Consider the following 22,006-nt stretch of genomic DNA (forward strand, 5'->3'; position numbering starts at 1 on the left):
TAGAGTATTGGTTTGAATTTTTAGAATGTTATGCATGTTGTTGGATCACAACATGTATGAATTTCAATTCAAATATTAAAGAATTAAATTTTCTCTTAGTGTTTTTTGTCACTGTGCCCAAACATCGGACAAGAGCAATTAGAGGAAGAAAAGGTTATTTTGGCTCATGGTTTCAGAGCTTCAGTACATGGTCAGCTGACTCCATTGCTTTGGGCCCAAGGTAGAGCAGAAGATCATGGAGGGGTGCTGCTCTGTTCATATCAGCCAGGAAGCTAAGAAAAAGGGGAGACAGGAAAGATGAACCTCTGAGTGCACATCCACAGGGACCCTTCTTCAGCCATGTCCCACCTTCCTGCATTTACCACCCATGTAAACTATAGTGGACTAATTAGAGTCTAGCTCTAATAGTGTAATCATTTCATCCCTGAATATCCTTATGTTTACAACAGCAACTTTGAGGGTACACCTCATATGCAAATCATAATATTTGCCACCATATATAGCATGTATTGTTTTATTTTTTACTATTTTTTCACTTTGACTATGAATATAGTTAAAACTTTTGCAATCACATACTAAATGCTTATATGTATTAGGAATTGTTTTATGTGTTTTATAGCTTCTTTATTTTCTTTAACTTCACCATCAAAGTGACTATTAAAGATAGCTTACATTACAAAGGTTAAGGATCCACAATATTATCAGTTTTAATAATCCTTACCTAATGATGGTACACATACTCTCAATAAACAGTTCCGGTAGCTATTTGTCATGGTTCACTTTTTGTTATAAGTCTGTAATAGTGTCTAGGCAATTTATTAATAACTCCACAGAATCATATGTCATATGCAATGAAATATTTCATGGTAATTTTTCTTGTTTACCACCTTGAAATCCTTATTGGAGCAGATGTTTAACTGTTCTCTGCTGGATCCCCTTGAGGACTTCCAACAGCCAGCATGCTTCACTCTTGGGCTAATGGCTCTCCCTGCTGACCAGATCTGCCAAAGTAGGTGCTGGGCAGGTTGCAAGTGCCAAGGAGGCGACACCTCTCGGGAGTAGCAACCTTGCCAGGGGTTGATGTGACTCTGAGAAATCTACACCAGCTCCCAGAGGTCTTAGTGAGACTCCACTTGTCATAGCAGTAAAACCTGTATGATCTTCCATTTATCATCAGCTTCTTTTTTTTTCTATCTCAATTCTCTGTTTCCCTACGGGGGCTTCCTGGGACCACTCCAATAATCTCAAACTATGTGAACTCATTTCCTCATCTTGGGTGAGACCAAGCTAAGATGGGTACCACTTAGATTAAGGCCTGGGTATAATAGGTGCTTAGAGGCTGTTGACTGTGATGGTCAAAAGCACACAGGGAAGAAAACTGACATTTTCCTGAGAAATATTGCTCACTGGGAGCACGTGGAACCATATTTTAGAGTTAATATTTTTTTCAGCACATCTAACACAGTAACTGCCTATAATTCAACAAAAATTTACTAATTTCTCATGATTTTACGTCAGATTATTTTCCTACCTCTTATATTTACTCCATCAACTGCCAAATTTTACTCTGAATTTTTAGCCTAAAAATGATGTACAGTGAAATGAATAATAATGACAATAACAATGGTAAATTTTTGTTTGTTCTAAGTAGTGACTTAAGTACTTTATACGAATTAACTCATTTAAGCACCATAATAAATTCTAAGAGCACAGAATTAGCATTGATCTTCCTTTTTTTTTTTTTGCAGTACTGGGGATTGAACCCAGGGCCTTATGCTTACAAGTCAAGCACTCTACCAACTGAGCTATCTCCCCAGCCCGAACTTCCATTATTTTGATTAAGAAAAAATGCATAAAGAAAACAAAATCATTATTATTATTAGATGTTGTATTTTAATATTTAGAAACCCAAAGGAGCAAATTTTGGAACTGCTAGATTTAATAAAATAATTTAGCAATGATGTCAGAAAAATATCACAGTAAACAAGAAAATTGGACAAGATTTATTCCCTCTTCTCCACAAAGGCTCCTTTAGAACTTATTCGACCATATTCTCCATCTCTCAACTATGAACACCTGAGCCAGGAAAACACTAGTCTGATGTCAGACAGGACTATTTTGAGAATTCAAGCCAAGAAACATGGAGACCATTTGTCAATTTGTAGTTGGAAGAGGAAAGCGTCAAGCCATGGGAACCAAATCAGGTCCAGCTGCAAGGTGGACATTATCATAATGAGTGGAAATCATGAGAAAGCCATTTAGCAGAGAAGGAGGAGAGAGAAATGAGTAGACAGTTGGCCTGAGATCTGACTGAAAGGAACCGCCCATGTTGATTTGGGGCAAAAATATTCCAGGAAGAATGAGAGCCAGGGCAGAGGTCCTGAGGCAGAGCAAACATGGTAAGGCATGCAGCACAGGAAGCAGGAGAGAGGGGCAGGGTCAGTGAGCATCAGGGCTACGGCCAAACCTCCCACAGACGGGAGACCTGGTGAGAGTTCTGGATTCCTACATTGGAAAGCCCTGCCCAGCCATTTGCTGCCTGCCTTTGAAGCTGTTCCTACTGGCCTGTTGAATGAAACCTCACCTTCTTTCAAACTCTCGTAGACATCCACCTCCAGCCATTGGCATATAAAGTCTGATTGCAGATGTTTGGGGAAAAGTATTCCTTCTATTGTCAAGGATGGTAAGTCTAAGATAAGAAGAGCGATGGACCTTCGCATCTCCATCAAATAGTAGCAGCAGGTGAACACGGTGCAGAGTTAACATTGACCATGACTCAACACAGGGAGCAATACTTGAAACTTCCCAGTCAGTCACCAAATTTGCTTACTGTGATCTCTCTGTAGATATTCAAACCCACATTGTGTGGCACCAGATTGTTCACCAAGGCTTCTCCTTGTCTAATTGTCCTGTCAGTGAAACCAATGCTGGGTTGGTAAATCTTTTGTTAGGGACTCGTGTGCTTAAGTGACTGGGAAATGTAGAGCACAACGTTGCAAATCCAGGCAAAGTTACACAGCCGTAACGGATCACTTCCTGAGCCCCTACGAGCCCCTAGGAGGGCAGAGGGAATGTGCTTCAGGTAGTGTAACATTTCTTGTTTAATTTTCAAACAAACCTATTTGATCACAGCAGTAGGTGGGGAAATTAATCACTCTGTCAGGGGGTTTGATTCTGAACCCATGTTCTAACTTAAAAGTTTTTATTTGTTCTTTTTAACTATACATGATAGTAGAATTTATTTTAACATAGTATATATACGTGGAGTAAAACTTCCTATTCTTGTGGTTGTATAAGATGTGGGATTACTCTGGTCATATATTCATATATGAACATAGAAGGTTGTGTCTGATTCACTCTGTCTCTAATCCCATCATCCCCTTCCCTTCATTCTCCTTTGTCTAATCCAAAGTACTTCTATTCTTCCCTCCCCTTCCTCCCCTTATTGTGCATTAACATCCTCATATCAGAGAGAACATTCAGCCTTTGGTTTTGGGGGATTGGCTTATTTCACTTAGCATGATAGTCTCCAGTTCCATCCATTTACCAACAAATGTCATAATTTCATTTTTCTTTCTGGGTGAGTAATACTCCATTGTGTCTATGTACCACATTTTCTTTATCCATTCATCAGTTGAAGGGTACCTAAGTTGGTTCCATAGCTTGGCTATTGTGAGTTGAGCTGCTCTGAACACCTATGTGGCTGCCTCACTATAGTATTCTGATTTTAAGTCCCTTGGGTATGAACCCAGGAGTGAGATAGCTGGGTCAAATGGTGGTTCCATTCCAAGTTTCCTAAGGAATCTCCATACTGCATTCCAGAATAGTTGCACCAATTTGCAGTCACACAAGCAATATATGAGCATACCTTTTCCCCCACATCCTTATCAACATTTATTGTTACTTGTATTCTTTTTAAATTTTTTTATTTTCTCTAATTAGTTGTGCATGACAGTAGAATGCATTATACCTTTTGATAGAGCGTATATAAATGGAGTGTAATTTCTCATTTTTCTGATTATACATATTGTGGGATCACATCAGTCATGCAGCCATATATGTACATAAGGTAATAATGTCTGTTTCACTCTACTGTCATTCCCATCCTCATACCCTCTCCTCTCTACCTAATATAAAGTAACTATTCTTCCCTATACTCCCCCCACCTTATCGTGAATTAGCATCTGCATATCAGAGAAAACATTGGGTCTTTGGTTTTTTTGGGTTTGGCTTATTTTGCTTAGCATGATATTCTCCAACTCCATCCATTTACCAGCAAATGCCATAATTTCATTCTTTAAAATTGAGTAATATACCACATTTTCTGTATCCATTCTTGTGTTGAATGGCATCTAGTTTGGTTTTATATTTTAGCTATTGTGATTTGAGTTGCTATGAACATTGATGTGGCTGCATCACTGTAGTATGTTGATTTTAAGTCCTTTGGGTATAGGCCAAGGAGTGGGATAGCTCTCCATACTGTTTTCCATATTGGTTGCACCATTTTTCATTCCTACCAGCAATGTATGAGTGTGCCTTTTTCCCTCCATCCACATCAACATTTATTGTGGCTTGGATTCTTGATAATTGCCATTATGATTGGAGTAAGATGAAATCTTAAGAGTAGTTTTTATTTGCATTGCTGTAATTGCTAGAGATGTTGAACATTTTTTCATATATTTGTTGATTGATTGTATATGGTTTTCTGTGAAGTGTCTGTTCAGTTCCTTAACCCAATTTATTGACTGGGCTGTTTGAGTTTTTTTTTGTTTTTGTTTTTGATGTTAAGTTTTTGAGTTCTTTATATATCCTAGAGATTAATGCTTTATCTGAGATGCAGGTGTCAAGAATTTCTCCCATTCTGTAGGCTCTCTGTGTATGTTCTTGATTGTTTCCTTTGTTGTGAAGAAGTTTTTAGTTTGGTACCTTTTCATTTATTGATTCTTGATTTTACTTCTTCTGCTTTAGGAGTCTTTTGAGACAGAGCCAACATGATGAAGATTTGGGCCTACTTCTTCTTCTGTTAGGTAAAGGGTCTCTGTTTTAAGGCCTAAGTCTTTAATCCATTTCAAGTTGCTTTTGTGCAGGGTGAGAGAAGGGGGTTAATTTCATTTTGCTATATATGGATTTCCAGTTTTCCCAGCACCATTTGTTGAAGAGGCTATCTTTTCTCCAGTGTATGTTTTTGGCACCTTTGTCTAGTATGAGATAACTATTTGTATGGGTTTGTCTCTGTGTCTTCTATTCCATACCATTGGTCTTCATGTCTGTTTTGGTGCCAATATCATGCTGATTTTGTTATTATAGTTCTGTAGTATAACTTAAGTTCTGGTACTATGAAAACAGTCATGAAATTTATTTGGAAAAATAAGACACCCAGAGTAGTCAAAGCAATCCTCAGTGAGAATACCAAACCAGGCTCTCAACCACCAAAGTGAAGCTGTTCCAGGAGTCTGGGTTTCAGAAGTAACTTTCCTTGTCCTTTTGTCCTCAGGCATAATAACACACTGGCATCACATTTTCTTGGTTCTGATTTTACTCCCTGGTTCTGATTTTACTCTTTGATAATGAAACCACTTCTGCAGGTGGGTGGGGTCTACATCAGGTGCAGGATTTTGCAGCTGGGCAAGCCTGTTTTAATGTTAGCAGCTATTCACAGCTGTGATGCCTTCTAGGGTAAGTTCCGAGGGTCACGGCAGGCAAAGCCAAATTCTTCTCTACTTCTGTCAAGTAGCATGTTGTAGCTCTTCATGGTGGGTGATGCCCTTCACTATTGCAATAGACCTCAGCAGCTCAACACCAATGTTTTTTTCTGGGTTCTTGTCTTGCAAATTTGAAGAATGAAATCCACAGATGAAGAGGAGTGAGTGTGAAAAGGTAGAATTTATTCAAACAGGAAAAGAGTCAGAACTCTTTTGGGGTGAGAGGGGTTGCTGCGTTGAGTGTGCTAGTCTAGGGGTTTATAGCACTTGGGTCAATCCTGTTGGTCCAAGTTTATGTTCATCACAGTTGGGAAAAGTGCCAATGCCATTGTTTAGCCCAGCAATCTTCATTCAGGTCTGCCCCAAATTTGTTTTCTTTGCACTATTGAGAAGAGGGAGGCTGAGGTCAGCCAATTTTGGATTTTTGCAGGGTTAGGCCTGTGTTGTTGTGTGGAGCTGGTGTCTGCAGTAGGCTGGGCAGATGGGCAGGTGGCTGCAGAGTGACAGGTCTGCATGCCTGGCTTGCCTTGGTCCAACTCAGTGCACCTCAGGCCCACACTGAATGACTACATGGCTTGGAGACCGGGGAGCCACATCAATAAGGCTAAATGTTTCAAAGTTATATAGATGAATTTGTCCATCAATCTTGCTCTTCCTGCGGCACCTTCAAATTTTTTTCATACTGAGAAATTTTAATACATTTCTCTGTGCTTAGTATTTACAAGTGGAGTGCCTATTATTATTTTTATTAAATTATTATCTTGTGTCAATATTTCTAAGTTTCTCAAGAAAAATACATGGAAAAGTTGTGTACAGTTTTCTATTTGAAAAGAAAAGAGTTAACCATCAGGCCTTTTGACAATGCCCATTTCTTTATTTCTTGAGTGTATCTTAAGTTCAGATAAAATATTTAGATATTTTATAGTAAATGGATTAATTATAGCTAAAACATCACCAAATAGGTTGCATCACAAAGTGCAAACTTGCTTTTTTGCCTTTGAAAATAGTAAGCAGTAAAAAAAAAAAAAAAAAAAAAAAAAGTAAGTTGTAAGGATAATTGCAAGAAAATTGAAAGTATTAAATAACAGTTGATTCACAAACAATAAAAACAATACCTCATCTAAGACTTTCTTTTATAAGATTCCTCATGGTTGGAACAGTTCCCGAGATTGCAATTAATCTTAGCTATACTCTCATTTAATATTGATTTCTTACTTATAATTATCTTATCTAACTTATGGTTTCAGATGGAAGTTGTGGTTTGGCAATCTTTTCTGCGGCCCAAGAGAACCTCCAAGGTATCATGATAATGGCTTAGGACATGGCTGTGTGGCTGCAGATGGCTGCAGATGGTCCTTGGGGAAGATTTAATCTGTGCCTTTCATACAAGGTCATCTAAACTACAGCTATTATGTGAAGCAAGCAGCTAGGAACATCAGTTTTATGAATATAAGGCAAATAATTTTTGTGTTGAAATATATAAATGTTGAGGTATGGTGAAGTAGAAAACGAGAGTGGCTCTAAGTTTTAAAAAATATAATATAGTCTTCTTAAACAACGTCACATTTGAATGCCTAGATTCAGATTTCAGTCTTCTCTGCCGTTTAGGAAGAAAGTGACCTTCCTTTCTAAGACCCCCAAATTAACCAGACTTCCATAGTTTGAATCCTGATTTTGTTCTTTCCTGACTCTGTGGGCATCTAGTGTTTCATTTCCCTCCTCTGTGTTGGGCATTGTTCTAGACCAGCCTCCCAGGCTTATTACCAGGATTGCCCCCTTAATGTTTGGAAAGTGTTGAGAACTCTTCCTAGTACTTAATAAGTTGTTATGGTTTGGATGTGCAGTGTCCCCCAGAGCTCCTGTGTTGGTGTAGAAGTGTTCAGAGACAAAGTGATTGTGAGAGCTGCAACCTACAGGCCCTCCTCATTTGAATGAACTGACTGGTGATATCTGCAGGCAGGTGGGCTGTGGCTGGAGGAGGTGGTCACTGGGGGCATGCCCTGGAAGGTTCCTCTTCCCTGAGGCCTTCCCCCAACCCCACTTCATGGCCCTGCCATGAGCTACGAAGTGTTCCTCCCCTGGGCCCTTTCTCCATGATGTGCCACCTCACCTCAGGTCCACTGTAATGGAGTTGGCCATCTATAGATGGAGACCCCTGAAACTGTGAATCCCAAATAAATGATTCCACCTCTCAGTTGTTCTTGATGGGAGTTTGGGTCATAGCGATGAAAAAGCTAACTAAAACATAAACACTATATAAGTGTATCCTAATTAAATTAAATTAAATTGAAGCTGCAGTAGAAGATTTTTAGAATTTCATTGCTATCACCTTGGAGAGGACTAGCTCTGGGATTGATTGGGTGTCATCTGAGATCCCATTTCTGGATAATCCTGCTTTGCTTTCCGTTTTTCTCCCTGGGGAACATATTTGTGACAGGATTTTATATGGCCACCCTCAACATGAACTTGAGTCCACCTTTTCATTTCAAATCCTGTGTACTTTCAGTTGACCCATGTGTTCCACAGGGTAAAATATGTCTCAGAGTATTGCTTCTCAAGTTTTTATGTGAATATAAACCGCATGGGGATGTTGTTTAAATATAGATTCTGATTCAGTAAATCTGAACTAGAGCTTCAGTTTCTGCATTTTCAAAGAGCTCCTAAGCCATGCCCTCGCTCCTTGTTCCAAAGAACACACTTTGAGTAGCAATGTCCAAGAGCATTTAATGTCTTAAAAAAAGATATTCTCTCTCTCTCTCTACACGTATGTGTATATATATATATATATAGAAATATATAATATATATAATATATAATATATATATATATAGAAAGGTAACTTCCCGGGATGTTTTATATAGGTATATATATATATATATATATATACTTATATATCTATAAATATATAGATATATTTGTATATATATTCATAGATAGATGGCACCAATTTAAATATGTTTCAACTTTGAGTTGAATACAAATTTAACTCAACATATACATTTATTTCACATATAAATTTATAAATTTAACTCAACATATAAATCTACTGCACAGTATTGTGTCTGAGAGAACACTCTCTGCTGCTCATTAATGTCTCCTGATTATGAAGAAACCATCCAGAATAAAACAGTGACATTTTGGATGTTCACCCATCTGCTACTTTTCAAGTATATTCTGCTAAGAGGTGAACAGAAAATTTCAAATGTTTCACCCCCAGGTTGAGATACTCCATGAAAATTCGACCCTGCAATCTTCAGAGAGCCTGCATCCCACAGTTGTAGGCAGAGAACCTTTGTGGACTCAGCAGCATATGGCAGCCCTGCAGGTGGTGCTCCAGGTGGGTGGGGAAAATGTGATTCTCTGACAGCCACCCACGGGCTTTGCCAACTTGAGGCAAGTCCTCAGCAGGAGTTGTAGGGTGGAGATGGGGTCTGGAGGCGAACTGGAGCAGGGACCCCCTTCCACGTGTGGTGTCAACATGGCAGCGTTCTGCCCACGACTGAATTATTAATACAATTTGAGGAGAACTGTTCACCGAGATTTTCCCTGTGGGAGACTCTTGGGAATACTTTTCCACCCTCGCCGCCCCCTTCCAGAGTTCTCTGAGAACACATCAAGAATGCTATGAGGTTAATGGTCCCATAAAGTCATCTTTAGTTTTTCAACTTTTAAAATTACATGCAATAATTGACTTTTTGGACATTTGTCAAGGGAAAAGGGGCCAACAACTTCTTCCCAGGAAGTTTTCTTCTTCCCTGGAAAAAACTAAAACCTTACCTCCAAAATAACAGTTTGCTCAAATACTTAAAAAATTTAATGTTACCCTGCAAAATTACAATTTACTCTTTTTTTTTTTTTTTTTTTTTTTTTAGGAAAAATAGAGATATAAAAATAAAATACAGAGTCCAAAAGCATGTAGTTGGGAATAGCATATCTCCTATACACAGGGGAAACTCTGGTGCACCTAACATAATGTTTTCCTGAGTTGGGGGCTTCTTGGGTCTTCCCACAGCAGCTGAATCCAGGGAGTAATAGTGAACACTGCCAAGCCATTCTTTATGAGGAGGTGCCCTGGGAGAACAGGCAGCTATGTCCAGCAGGTGCCATCTGCTACTCCTGGCAGTGACCAAGGCCACAGGTTGAAGTCCCTCAGCAACACCTTGGCTCCCACGGCCAGCACAGGTGGCTTGGCCACGGCTTCCTTTTCTATACCCTGTATTCCGAATGAATCCTGGAAGAACTTGATTCATACCTCACCATCTCTGACCATTTGTTCTTATGATTGTGGCTTTAAAATAATACAGAATATCATTCAAAGTGCAAGAGGCCATGACCAAAGAGACCAGAGCAAGCTCCAAACCCAAACCCCTCTGGCAGTTTGTAATACCAACCTCATTTGGGGATCTCTTCCCTGGGGCCATATTCCCTTCCCTGTATTTCACTTCACTGTACCCCCTTCTGCTTCTACCGTTTGCTTTCCTCCATTCCAGGTCCCACCTCCCCAAGAAATATTCGCCAATGTTGTACCTTTTCCTTAAACATCTCAGAGCCTTAAGTTGGTGTTCGATAATAATGATTCTGTAGGATGATGTCAGTGAACTTTCTCTGAATAAATTAAATGCTTAAATATTAATTTCTGTTGCTCTTGTTTGATTAGGAAGCAGTATATAGAAGAAATTCTTCTGAGAGCTGTAGTGATTCTGGAAATTTCCAAGAGAAGTTGTAGTCTCTAAATATGCTGCAGTCAGCTGGACCTTTTCATTTGATGATGAATATTCTGAAATAATTATATTTTCTTTGATTTGCCTCTCTCCTACCTTCCTGCTTTCTTTCCTGACTTTTCTTGTTTTTAATCTATCTTCTCTCTTCTCTCTCCTGTTTTTCCATTTTTCCAAACCATCTCATACCCTAATCTCTTGCTTTTTTTTTTTTTTTTTTCCCTCAGAGTAAGCATAGGGAAGATTTTTCTTAGTTTGGAGCAAGATTTTTATCAGTGGTTGAATGAGTTAGGGATTGAATGAGATTGTCTAAAGCAATCATAGTTTCTGTCTCTATGACTGCAGTCTTAATGAAGCTTGCCCAATATTTCTGACTCTCCATTCTGGAATGGTAGGATTGTACTTCTGAGGACACTTGTGTTTGGCCATGTGACCAGCTAGGTGAGAGCCGATGAGATGCATGACACTTCTAAGCAGTAACATCTAATTGCTCTTATGATATGATGCTCTTCAGAACTGGCAGCAATGAAAAATATATGTCATGCTACCTGCTCTATCAGTCTGGGCCCACGATTAATTACAAGGAGAAGACCTCCTAAGAGTCTAGTGAGGGATACAGATCATAAGAAAGAAAGAAATTTTAATTGCTTTAGGAAACTGAGATTTTCAAAGTTTTTGCACCACAGCCTAACCTGACTGATGCGTCTACTAAATGCCGAACATTTCTAGAGAAGAAAAGAAAGGAAAGAATGTGACCACTGTGTGTTTCTACTGGGCATTTTCATAACAACAAAGTATTAAATTATTCTTATTGTTGTCCCAAAGAATGAAAGGTATTGCCTTTAATATTTAAAAAAAAATTGATTTGTAGTACTATGTAGCCATTGCATTTTTAAATATAAGATTTTTTACACGGAGGTAATTAAGATAGTGAACAACACTTTCCATAGAAAGATCTAGATCAGTAAACATATGCTCTCATGGTAAGAATCTAAATCTCAACAGAAAATTTGAAATAAATGACTATCAAACATCTATTCATTGTTTAAATATTTATTGAGCATCTATTTATTTCCTGGGCAATTTAGCAAGACCCTGTCTCAAAAAAAAAAAAAAAAAGAAACAGAAATAAAAGGGCTAAAGATGAAGCTCGGTGGTAGAATTCCCAGTACCACCTACACAAAAATCTGCATTATAATGTGATTTACATATTTTAGCTTACTCTTCCTTTTATAAGCCAGTAACACTGGAACTGGTAGGATGCTGTAGAAGGAACTGAGATCTAAACCAAGAGTCAAGAGACCTAAAGACTCAGATCATAACTGCTGATTGTGAGATCCAGGGCCACTTTACTTCTCAGAACCTGGGTTCCTCTGTATTTAAGAGGAAGATATTGGACTCAACTACTGCCTGAAGGTTCAGCCTCAAAACAAGGAGAAGTAAGGGAAGAAATATCCTGGCCTCTCCCTTTTGCAGACTCACAGTACCCAGTCACTGCCAAACTCAACCAAAAGCAAGAAGATGGGGTGGCACTGACCCCAGAATTCAGCCTGCCAGGACAAGTTCAGGAGAAGAAACACAGAGAAAGACAACTGTAGTGGAGGAGAGAGAACAAAATAATCTGCTCAAATTTTGATATAAAGCAAGTTTTTATTCACAATTCTTTCTCCTTATTTGCAATTCAAATAAATTCCAGTGAAAGTTTTTCTCCAATATTCTTGTGCTGTTGACCTTGTATTTCTCAAAAAACACTTCAGTAGGGATAAAATAAACAATAATGCAAAAATTCAACTACATGTCTTTTTATTTCTTCTTTGCTAACATTACCACGTTTACTCCCTTTTGTTACCTAGCTCATGGATGAAGAATTCTTAGTCCTTTACCTTTCCAGTCTAGTTCATGAAACATTATTTTTATATGCCTCTTTAATTCCACTTTATTCATAATTCAGGCATCATTTCTAAGAACCTCTATAAACTAGTATCTTTAGAAAGCTCACTTCTGCTAGGGAAGAGAAAGACAACTTTGAAATGCAATTAGTTGCAAAACCAGCAAAGGTGACTGCCATTTATTCAGCTTAGATTATGACTTTGTCAAGTTTTGTGTGTATCTGGAACTGTGATGAAGTTCCAAATCTTGGGTTACGCATTTTGTTCACACCAGTAGGTGGCATGCATAAACACCATGCAGCCCAGCATCCATCTGCCTGGGAGTCCTTCTCCTGAAAGGTCTCTGCAGGCAGCAATCCAGGCTTCAACAGAGGCAGGTTTTGCAGAGAATTGCATTTATTTCTTCCTTTGATTCAACTCCTTTCACAGGTTTCTTCAGAACACCAGGTCACTATTAGCAGGTCAGATGAGACTCTCCTGCCAAGCAGGGTGCCACAAAAAAAAAAAAAAAAAAAAAAAAAATCTAGCTTTGAATGTGAGCCAAAAAAATCCAAGTGGAAACATAAATGTCAGAGGACTAGAGAGCAAATGCCAGGTGTGTCCATAGTTATCATTAGCATCCGTCTCTCATGTGCAGTAGCTTTATTCAAGCCGGCAGAAGATAAAGAAGTCCTTGTCAATAACATAAAGACTAATACAGAGCAAATATCACCTTTTCCCTGGATCAGCTCTGAAAAGGTATACACAAAGGGAATGACTTCTTTGCTGTGTGCTTTAGGAGGGGCGGAGGGACTATCACTGAGCTGCAGAGACAGATATTAAATTTGTACTCTCAGAGGGCAAAGGATGGGTCTCCACTTTGAATAAGCACACTGAAGTTGGCCTTTCAAAATATGCAATTGAGTGTGCTTCTGATTTTCCCCAGGGATGAAAGGCTTACTAAACATGAATCTTGAGATTTGACTTGTGCTCTACAGACATAATTGAGCTCAGAGCTGGGCCTTCTAAATCTCTGGGGAACCAATGGTGTTTGTGGCTTCCTCAGTAGAGATGCTAGACACACTTGCTCCTATTCTTATATAGGATGGTTATTGACCTTCAAGTGATAAGACTGAAAAATGACTCATTCTTATTTGTATTTTCAAATAATCTCTGCCTTTTGAAAAAAGTTCAATTTTGAAATGAGGACAGAATTATTCAGATTTGTTTTTTCCTCTGTGAGCAATTGTCAATGGTAGACTATCATGGAGGTGAAATGTTCAATAAAAAGACAATTGGAAAAGTATTTAAATGTGTGGCTATAAATGAGGATCCTCTCACTCCAATGGTAAGGTGGGTTAGCAGGCTGTCATGGTGCATAGCATCCTCTTATCTGAAGAGTGCAAACTCATAAATGTTCTCTCTCTGTTGGTCATTCTCCTCCCTCACCTCCTTCTCCTGCCCCACTTATTTTCTTCATCTCCACTCCCATAGACCTTGCTGTATCCTTTGCTAGGAATGGCTCTCTCCAGTCCTGCACTCATCCAAATTTCACTCATTTGAAGACTCAGTTCAAGACCCCTCATATTCATAAAAATTGTCCTGGCCACTGAAATCCACTGAATCTCTGAATTCTGTTTTAACTCTTAGTAGCACAGATATATCATCTAATATCATGTAACAGTAATTACATTATTTCCCTAATCTGCTGCTGGCTGCACCTTACTTAAGTATGTAACTATATTACTTTTACAATGCTACGGGAGGTAACCTGGCACAAGGCATACAGGCTGTTTACTTATTAATTACTTTTCTTTCCTCTGATTTTTATTTACTTATTTATTTGTTTGTTTTTTTACAGACTGCGTTCTGATTCACCGTACATAAATGGGGCACATCATTTTGTCTCCATGGCTCACACCATCTGCCCAATCATACATATACACAGGGTAATGACGTCTGTCTCATTCCACCATTTTTCATAGCCCCATTCCCTCTCATTTTCCTCTATGTAATCTAAAGTTCCTCCATTCTAAATTTTGTTTTTCAGAATTCCCACATGGTTATAGATTATCTGTTTAAAAACATAATTTTATTTTCCACTATATCTCTCTGTAATGATTGATGCTTCTATTTACCTGGGTCTTGCCTTTTAAAGAGCAATGGAAGGATAACTATTCAATAGGTTTCTTCTGTACTCATGTGTGTGTACGTGTGTGTGTGTGTGTGTGTGTGTGTGTGTGTGTGTGTGTGTGTGCAGGGAATGGGGAAAGAGGAAAACTCAAAGATTGTGTCATTGTTACTTGGATAAAGGCAGGTATACTGGTCATAAATGAAAGAGTTAAATTTGGAGGATCTACCATTAGCAGATAGAGTAACAATTGATAGAATAAAACTTCTTTTATTCTTATCAAAAAAGGGAAAAAAAACCACATTGTAGATAACAAAATAGCATTTTTACAAGTATGGCATTTTTAAGTTTTGAAATGAAATCTAATAAAATGAAACAGTGGAAAGAAATTAGAAAGTGGAAAATGAAAAGGTATCTACTTGACAGTCTTGTCTGACCCGCATTTTATAACCAGAGAAGTTGTACAAGCTCTCAGAAGACATGGAAGGATAGCATGGATGTTTTTAGGATTAGATTTATTTATACCAATTTATTAAAAATATATCAAGACATTTGGACTTAATGAATATAAAATACTAGTCATAAATACCTGGTAAAAGAGTTAGACTAATTTTGGAACTGAAGGGATAATTTTTTTTTGGTCATAAAATCCAAACATTGGATCCTAGTGGTTCACTGAATGAATTTAGGAAATCATAGAATCTAAAAAGGCCATCTTTTTCTCTGACCCTTGGAGTATTTCCATTCTATGTGACGGAATGTCTTATTCTGGCACACAGCTGTTAGATCAGTTACCTGACCCACCTAAGAAGAACATATATTTTCCTGTATCTGAATAAATCCCCTAGCTAAGTATACTTTCACCCACATGTCAATATGTGTCTCTCTGTATGTGTGTCAAGCTACACGATTTTCCCTTGGCATCTTGAAACTAAGTTTGAACTATTTCGAAAATTGCATAATTAATCATCCATAATTAGATACCTAGGTTATTGAGAATGTTTCTTCCTAGGCTGAAAGCTAACTTTGCAGATCCACAGAGAAGAATGTCTGTTCAGATATGTCATTTTAATAAGAAGAGCAGGGCTGCCATGAGCCTCTGTGGTGCCCCTGGTTAACTGAGAAAGGCACCATCTGTATGGTAGGGCCCTGCAGGCCACAGCGGGGCTCCTGCAAGGGTGGATTTTAGCCCCCACGCACTCCTGAAGTCTGGCACTGTTGTGTAATGGACAGATTGCAGTGGTATCTGGGAACTCTGAACATTAAGATATTAAAAGCCTAGCAGCACTGGAATAAATCAATAGGAGGCTTGCTTACATTTAACATCTGGGGACAAATATTAGTGATCAGTTAATAATCAACCTTATATTCTTTTTTTTTTTTTTTTTTTTTTTTTCCTGTACAGGGGATTGAACTCAGGGGCACTTGACCACTGAGCCACATCCAAGCACTATTTTGTATTTTATTCAGAGACAGGGTCTCACTGAGTTACTTAGCACCTCACTTTTGCTGAGGCTTTGACCTCGAGCTCCTCCTGCCTCAGTCTCCTGAGCTGTTGGGATTAGAGTTGTGTGCCACCACACCAGGCTATAATCAGCCCTATGTTCTTAAGGCCCTCGATGTGCACGGGAGACAGACGAAGGTGTTCTCTATCTTTTTCACCAGTGAAGAGGCGTCTCTGTTATGTTTTATTCATAGATCTTAAATTCTAAGATAATTCATCTAATAAAAGAAATTAATTAGTAACTATTTGTTTCCATATTCTTATCTTTTAAACAAATAGATAAAACTGTCAACAAAACTTCTGATCAGCTGGAGGAGTATTGTCATATTGGGTTCATGCAATTTTTAGATAAAGTAAACTTGCCCTTTTAGTTAATCTGTATACCCATGACCTAAGTAAATGTGTGATTTTCACACGACCTTTTACTTTTGATATTTATTTATATATCCTGAAGATATGAAATCTGACATTAGAAATCAGTGCTTTAACTGTGCCATGAGTGATCTGTTTCCCCCAAACTTATTCATTCCTCATTACTGATAACCTTGAATTACAGTATGGAAAATAAAAAGAGAAAAATATGGGGTTAGAGTAAGAAGGGAGGATCAATCCAAGTCTTTGATCTTCCAATGTGTAAAATTCTGATCCAATTCTGCCACCCAATTTAAAAAATTTATTTTATTTTTGACAAAAGTAGGCATTTCAACTCTATGCCAAAAATTGGATGCAAATAAGTCATGACTACTCTTTGCCCAAAGAAGGAAAAACTGAACATCTTCTCTGTTCATTTTTCATAAACTAGAAGGTATATGAAATGAGAGTTCCACTGTGTTCTAGTAAAATCATCAGGACCCTGAATGAGTTAATGAGGTTTAAAGACAGAGATGAATGCCTAGGAAAAAATTTTGAAAGCATGAAATATTATGACAGTGAATGTTATGAATTGGATATGAGATGTCCCTCAAACCCTCCTGTGTTAATGTAGGAATGTTCGGAGCAGACATGATCAGACTGTGAGAGCTGTAACCAAGTAAGTTCATTCTTGTTTGAATGAAGTAACTGGGTGGTAACTGGAGGCAGGTGGGGTGTGGGTGGAGGAGGTGGGTGCCTGGAGGTGTGACCTGCAAAGATTTTTTTCTTCCTGAAAGCCCCTTCCCCTCTTTCTGTCTCTGCTTCTTGGCTGCCAGGAAATGAACAGCTTTCATTCATTTTTCCCTTCCCCTTCCCCTTTGGCCTTGATGTTTTGTCTCATATTGGGTCTAGAGCTATGGATGTGGCCAATCCTGAGACTTTTGAAACCATGATCCCCAAATAAACTTCTCTCCCTCCAGGTTTGTCTGATATTTTGGTCACAGTGACATAAAACCAACTGAAACAGTAAATAAAACTGATATTTTAGTAGTACACATATGTTTTAAAATAAACATATTTACCTCTAGGACTTACATGTGGACATGAATACTCCACTCTAGAAATATAAGTAAGCATTCTACCAAAAAAATAAAAAAAAATTGGTGGGATGGAGGCTTTGTCCTAAATAGAAAGCAAAGACCTGGCTTTTGATGGCAGCTTCAGTGACTGATCATATTTTGTTCCATCTATTCAGGACAGAAATCAACAATACTCCCAGCTGGAGATTCCAGTACTCTATCAGTTCCTTGCTTCTGTGTACCCCTCCTGTGACTTCGGTGTGCTTGCTCCCTAGAGACTGGCACCTGTCACTCTTGGAGAACTGCCCTTGGGCTACTGGTGCCCTGGTGTCTGCATGTGCAGACAGCCAGTGCCCCAGGGGGTTCCATGCCCTCAAGGACTTCCCTTGGCAAGGACAGATAGGCATGGGTTATGAAATTCCAGCATTCTGTTCCAAGATGGGACAAAACCCATGGTATAATTTAGATGCCAGTGTTCCCCTGAGGTTCAGACTCTGCCCGAAATCGTGCCCTTGCCTGTCATCCCCTACTTCCCCCCTCCCTTCGAGAATTTTCTCCTGGGGGGGCGGGCGGCAGTTTTCTGACTGATTTACTTACACAGAAACCCTTGCCTTTTTTTCTTCTGGGGAACTTGACCAAAGACAATGTTCAAGTGTTCCTAGGGTGAAAACTTCACAGGCTGGTGAAGTTATATTATATGTTGGATATGTGCTAATTTCAAGATGATAATGAATATCACCCCTCCACACCCCAAGGGAGAACTGGAAGTCATGATTGTGTGTATCAAGACCTGAGAAATTGGAGGAAAATCAAGCTATTTTATTTTTTCTAATTAGAACCATAAGATATGGTGGTTTGTTTGTTTGGTACCGGGGATTGAACCCAGGGATGGCTAACCAGTGAACCACATCCCAGCCATTTTTATTTTGAGACAGGCCCTCTCCAAGTTGCTTAGTGCATTGCTAGATTTCTGAGGCTGGCTCAGAGTTTGCTATCCTTCTACCTCAGATTCCTGAGCAGCTGGGATTACAGGCATACTCTGCCATGCCCAGTAGTGGTATTATTATTTTTTAAATTATTTATTTATTTACTTAATTTTTTACAGACTGCATTTTGACTCATCATACACAAATGTGGTAGACTTCCCAATACACTGGTGAAAGGATTCAGCCACGGGGGCATCAATGACCGAAATTTATGAAATAAAGTACATCAGAGACTAAAGGGTCAAACTAGGGACAATTCAACAGTCCAAAAAACGTGATTGAGTTGGCAGATGCATAGTAAGCTGGGAACTGATCTTTCCTGGGAGACTGAACACTGGAGGTGGCACTTGGTTCTAGCCCCAGCTGAGTTTCTTCTTGTAGATTCCTGAGCAAACTGTTAGGCTCATTCTCTAGAATTCAACAACTGTCTGAGCATTTACATTGAATGATGCAAATAATTCCTTTCAGATTTCACTATTAAGATTCTGTTTACACGATCTAAATATTCAAAAGAAAACAGATAGCTCAATTTTCAAAATCTTGAAATTTAAAGTATCAGTTCCAAGTGAGTTCTATTTTCCTATACCTGAGAACATTTGGAGGACTTTCCAGAGCAGCAGCCAATGAAATGGCTAAGGATTCAGGAGAGGAGGAGAAAGGGAGTATTAAATGGCTAAGAAAAAGACTCCTGATAGCTCCCTGGGTAAGCTAAGCAGATTTTCATAGCTTTATCTCATTCTCACCTGGAATCTATCACCAGTTCAAAACTTTGGAAGACTGCAGACAAGAATGGCAAAGATGGAGTAAATTGGGAAAAAAATTACTCTAGGAACAATGGGAAAGAAACAAAAAGAATAAAATACAGAGGCTTTTTAATTTTAGTGAAAACAGATTCCTGGGCCTAGGGAGTCCTACCATTCTGTAATAGCTGTGGAAATGTCAAGAGTGTTTTATGTTCCCTGAGCTTTCCTTCACGAAAGGCATGTGCCCTACTGAAGGTTTAAGTACTCACTTTAGTATTATTGAACAATTTCACGAATCCTCAAATGTACACAACTGGGCTGGAGCCATTACAAGACGGAACATATCCTCAAAGCGCCAATGACAGTGTGGGCTGAGGTAACCCCGGGTGCTCAGCAGGTTTGTGGAAAAAAGAATTGCTCAGAACAGTCTACCTCTGCCCTTTTCCTTCAACATTTTAGGTTTGGCACAGGGGTCTATCCACAGGTGACATCATTCTGGAGAACAGATTTCCAGAAGTATGAGGAATTTTCTATCATTGCAATATTTACAATCAGAAATATTTACCCAAAACTGCGGATTATCTTCTTTGAGATACAACATGACTTTTCTGATATGAGAGCAATAATTAGAGGAAATCCAAGCCTTACTTTGTATCAACACTTTACTTTAAATCTGCATTTCAAAATGTACGTAATTCAGAAAGTACAAAATGAAAATTTCTCTCCTGCCTTTGTTTTAACCCACTATCATCTGCGGAGGATAACCAATGTTATCACTTTCTTGGTTTCTTTCAGATATTTTATGTAAGCAAATACTCTGTGATGTGTATATGTTTTGCAGGCTGTTATGTGTATTTGTTTTACTTAATACTAATTTTTTCAATTTATTTCTGAGAATTTATTTTCATTTTAAATATAGCAACTCTGTAGCTACCAGACCATATCCTTACAAATCTTAAAGAAGAGGAACACCAGAACTACGCATCATCATTTATTTGTTGTCTTTGACTTCCACTGTAATGCTAACCAAAAGGTTAATATTTTCAACTGTTTTATTAATTTCCTTCTTCTCTAGTGCATAGTACAGTGCCTGGAACATATAGATCCACAATAAATATTGGAATATAGTTAATAAAAAATAAGTTTAGATGTTATAACTAGTTTTACTCCATTATGTATATTTAAAAAAATTTTATTTATCCATATTCTATTCATGGACATTTAAGCAGTATGCATTTTTTTTTATTACAGACTCTGCTGGGCTAAATATTCTAGTATATTCATATCCCAGGAGTTAGTGCATTTTTATGGAAAATTCCTAAAATTAAAATTGAGGACTCAAAGAATGTACAAATGCAATCTTTAAAATTGATAGATAATATCAAATTGCTATCTGGAAGTATTTCTAAAGTCATACTTTCATCAGCAAAATAGCTATGTATAAGCAAAATTAAATGCTATTTATTCAAAGGAAAACATTAATTGAGCTTAAGTGAAAATGTTACTTTTCTCCTTTATAATAATTTAGACACTTAACTTTAAAGCTATAGCATTAACACATTTCATTCTTTGATTTTAGAAAATAACAACTCTAAAGTCTAAAACAAACATGAGTTTATTGAAATTTAAGAATTTTCACATGCTCTCCAGTTCCAGATATTTTTTGCCACAAGTTACAGGATTTCATTTTTTATGGCTGAAAAATATTTGTTCTTATTTTTTAAATTTTTAATTATTTTTAAAATTAGCTTTCAATTTTAACAGGCTGCATTTTGATTCATTGTACACAAGTGGGGTACATTATTTTGTTTGTATGGTTGTACACAATGTAATTCATACCATTCATGTAATCATATATATACATAGGGTAATGATGTCTGTCTCATTCCACCATTATTCATACCCCCCTCCATCTCATTTCCTTCTACATAATCTAAAGTTCCCCCTTTATTTTCTCACTCCCCACCTCCCCAACCCCATTATATATCATTTTCCACTTATCAGGGAGAATATTCGGCCTTTGTTTTTTTAGGATTGCTTATTTCACTGAGCATAATATTCTCCAATTCCATCCATTTATTTGCAAATGCCATAAAATTATTCTCCTTTATGGCTGAAATAATATTCCATTGTGTATATATACCAGAGTTTCTTTATCCATTCATCTGTGGAAGGGCATGTAAGTTGGTTCCACAATCTACCTATTGTGAACTGAGCTGCTTTAAACATTGATGTGACTGTGTTACTGCAGTATGCTAATTTTAAGTCCTCTGGGTATAAACTGAGGAGGGGATAACTGGGTCAAAAGTGGGCCCATTCCAAGTTTTCTGAGGATTCTCCATACTGCTTTCCAAAAGGGCTGCACCAATTTGCAACTCCACCAGCAATGTAAAAGTGTGCCTTTTCCCCCACATCCACGCCAACATCTATTATTGTTTGTGTTCTTGATAATAGCCATTCTAATTGGAGTTAGATGAAATCTAAGAGTTGTTTTAATTTGCATTTCTCTAATTACTAGAGATGTTGAACACTTTTCCATGTATTTATTAATGGCCTGTATGTCTTCTTGTAAAGTGTCTGTCCAGTTCCTTGGCCCATTTATTGATTGAGTTCTTTGTATTTTTGGTGTAAAGGTTTGTAAGTTCTTTATAACTTTTGGAGATGAGTGCTCTATCTGAAGTGAGTGTGGAAAGACTTTCTCCTACTCTGTAGGTTCTCTTTTCACATTATCGATTGTATCCTTTGCTGAGAAAAAGCTTTTCAGTTTGAGTCCATCCCATTTATTGATTCTTGCTTTGATTTCTTGTGCTTTGGGAGTCTTGTTGAGGAAGTCTGATCCTCAGCCAACATGATGAAGATTCCGGCCTACTTTGTCTTCTCTTAGGTGCAGGTCTCTGGTCTGATTCCTATGTCCTTGGTCCATT

Source organism: Sciurus vulgaris (assembly GCF_902686455.1).
Source record: "Sciurus vulgaris genome assembly, chromosome: 9".
NCBI lineage: Eukaryota > Metazoa > Chordata > Mammalia > Rodentia > Sciuridae > Sciurus > Sciurus vulgaris.